The sequence below is a fragment of the Bidens hawaiensis genome, unplaced genomic scaffold, assembly GCF_021521415.1.
Source record: "Bidens hawaiensis isolate Kalapana, Puna unplaced genomic scaffold, B.hawaiensis_p1.1 tig00035948_1, whole genome shotgun sequence".
Classification (NCBI taxonomy): Eukaryota; Viridiplantae; Streptophyta; class Magnoliopsida; order Asterales; family Asteraceae; genus Bidens; species Bidens hawaiensis.
Genome location: NW_027496267.1, coordinates 93,938 through 97,393, shown reverse-complemented (window position 1 = coordinate 97,393; position 3,456 = coordinate 93,938). Strand labels below are relative to the sequence as shown.

General features: G+C 36.8%; 1 pseudogene; it reads right to left on the bottom strand.

The window, feature by feature from the left end:
- Positions 1 to 2,127: 2,127 nt before the first annotated feature.
- LOC143588000 (secreted RxLR effector protein 161 pseudogene) lies at positions 2,128 to 2,709 on the bottom strand (annotated as a pseudogene).
- Between the last annotated feature and the right edge of the window lie 747 nt (positions 2,710 to 3,456).

The window sequence follows — 3,456 nt, the reverse complement described above, 5'->3', positions numbered from 1 at the left end:
ATTGAATGAACCCCTCTAGTATGAACATTTTGGGTTGTACCTTGGTTGAATTAACCGGTCCAAAAACATTTAACAAAATTTGATCTTTCATTTGAAGACATTAGGAGTGTAGTATGTATAATAGGCATCATCAAGTGTATATGAAACACAAAATCAAAATGTTTACAAATCTCACAAAAGGTCATATGTTTATTTTTTACTGGCAATAATGTTACCTCATTTTTCGAAATATTCAAGCACTTCAAAAAAATGAATATAAACTGAACGAATGAGTTAAGGGTCTTTCATAGTAAAAACTTTACCGTGTATATCTAAAACTTGAAAGAAAAATTTATTGATGTAAACTATATATAGTGATATTTGCTAAACGACAATTGCATCTTACAGTTCCTCATTTTGATTTTCTTGATGCTTATCTCGACGTTTGCAAGATGCACATATTTTGGTTTCATCAAAGTTTATACGCAATAAAAAAAGGTTTCCAAATACTCGTATTTTGGTTTTCGTTCGGAAGGTCCGAGGATTATCCAAATCAATTTGTTCATTATGTGAAGATGAAGATTCAATGTTTGATAGTTTTCTCTATGATTATTTTTAGCTAACTAACCTAAATATTCAAGTAAATTGACTAATCTAAACAATAAAGTTTCAAACAATAATTATAAAATATTTAACAGAGAAAACTGTTGTTTTCGTCATTGTGGTTTGACCTACGGTTTAAGTCTAGTGGTTTCAAATTTGTCGTTTTCGTCTAATAGTTTAGTTTTCACTTACAATTAAATTTCGGCCCAACTATGGTCGTTAAATCCATCAGCGTGCCCTTCACGTGAGGGCAATTTTGTCAAGGGAATTGGTTGTGTAATCATTTGGCTCGTTTATCTACAAAATGTGTCATGATCGAAGCCATCAGAGATGAATCGTATTCCTCGTTTGTCCGTGTAGGGTTTGTGGAACACGAAGGAAATAACGACAAAGATAAGAATGAGATTTGGGAATTAGGGTTGTGGTTTATTTGGGGAGAAAAATGACAAAAGAATTGCCCCCTCATGTGAGAGACACACTGATTAGTTTAATGGCGAGAGTTAACGAGGTTAGTTGGGTCGAGTTTATTGGACGAAAACTATAAATTTGAAATTACTGAACTAAAATCACATATTTAATCAAACACTAAAGACAAAAACCCCAATTCACTCTATTTAATATAAACATTCAATTAAAGAAATCTTACTCTTTCATGTTGGACAAACTAGTATATGAAGGTTAGTATTTAGGTTCTTAGATATTGTAGATGCGGGCTGTTCTCTCCCGCTTGAGTTGTTCTTTCACAACGTTCCACGTACACGTGTTCATACACAAATAGTCCATTAGCATATTGGGATCGTTGTTGATGTACGACACTTGAATTGATGTCATATGTTGTCATCAAACCAACCATTTCTTTTGTGTCTATTAAGCATGTGTAGTGTTCACTTAATATATTAAACTATCATTTGAATAAGTGCCAATGAGACAGTAAGTTTCAAGTTATGAATCGGTAATCAGAAGTAAAACACAAAAACTCAGAATTGCCAAACTTGCAAAATAGTATTATTAATAAGAAAATCTTCTCTAAAAAGTAAAAACTGATTACAAAGAATGAGTATATATAAGAATTAGATGACTCCTAATCATACTCAAACTCAAACACAAACTATCTTTATCTAATATACTTAAATAGATAAACCAACATGTTTATTTATTCCTTAATATTAGAACGAGTTTGATTACGACTCGAACTCCCGGTTTGGCCCAGCTCACCGAAACCGGTTCGATAATTCCCAACATTCACCCCCTGAATTTCTGAACCGTATTCGGGATTTCTTCAATTCCAAGTAAATCTCTCATTTCCTTGAACTTGATCTTTGCTAGTGCCTTCGTTAGTATATCAGCTCGTTGTTCTCTTCTGCTGATGTGAACAACATCTACTTCTTCGGCTTCATAGTATTCACGAATAAAGTGATATCGTGACTTTATATGCTTGGTTCTTTTATGGAATATGGGATTCTTTACCAATGCAATGGCTAAGGTATTATCGATCTTCAAGTTGACTTTCTGAGGCGATTCACCCAACAACTCACCTAATAACTCTCATAGCCAGATCGCTTGACATGCTGCTTCAGTAGCTGCCATATACTCAGCCTCACGAGATGAGAGAGCCACTGTTCCTTGTTTTTGTGAACACCAAGAAACCGGCTTGTTTCCATAGAAGAAAATATGACCAGTAGTACTTCGACCATCATCGGGATCAATATTGTGGCTGCTATCACAAAACCTAATTAATCTCCTTGTACCTCCTCGTGCAATTCCAAATCCCGTAGTACCTTTTACATACCGAAGAATCTGTTTAATAGCCAACCCATGTGACTCACGAGGGCTTTGCATATACCGGCTCACCACCCCGACAGAATAGACCAGATCAGGTCGAGTGTGAATCAGATATCTCAAACAGCCCACCACCTTTCTATACTCCGTTGGATCGACTTCGGTTTCCTTCTCGGCCTTTGAAAATGCCAGTCCCGCCTCCATAGGCACATGAATCAGATTACTCGTTTCCATTCCTGTTTGAACTAATACTTTCTTCGCATACGCCTCTTGCTTTATTTTAATACCACAACTTCCTTGTATCACCTCTACCCCGAGATAATATGATAACCTTCCGAGATCCGACATCTCGAACTTAGATGCCATCCCTTTCTTGAACTCAGAAATAATATTCAAACTTGTTAATCGAACAAATCATCAACGTAAACGGCAACAATCAGTAAGTTCTTACCACTCGTATTTCGATACACTGATTGTTCTTTCGTGCACCGAATGAACTTCATCTCTTTTAAGATCTGATCTAGCTTGGTGTTCCATGCTCTTGGCGCCTGTCTAAGGTCGTACAATGCCTTAGACAATTTATAAACCTTATGCTTTTCGCTTCGTTTTTCAAACCCTTCTGGTTGACTAACATTAACGTCTTCCTTTAGAACACCGTGTAGGAAGGCAGTTTTCACATCCAAGTGGTGTATTTCCCATTCGTTTGCTGCGGCTAAGGCAATTAGCAAGCGAATGGTCTCGATACGAGCGACCGGGGCAAATACTTCATCAAAGTCGATCCCCAGTTGTTGAACATACCCTTTTGCCACCAACCGCGCCTTATGTTTGTTTATCGTACCATCTGTGTTTCGCTTTACTTTGAATACCCATTTTACCCCCAATAACTTTTACGCCTCTTGGTGGCTCAACTAAGCTCCAAGTATCATTCTTTGTTATTGAGTCAATTTCATCTTTCATTGCTTTTACCCATTCACCTTTCGACCTTACGTCTTCGTAACAGTTAAGCTCTTCATCGGTCGTGAGCCATAACTCATCATAGTCAAAGTCAACATGCAAAACATAATCATCTAACCTTCTTGGTAGAACATGAGCTCG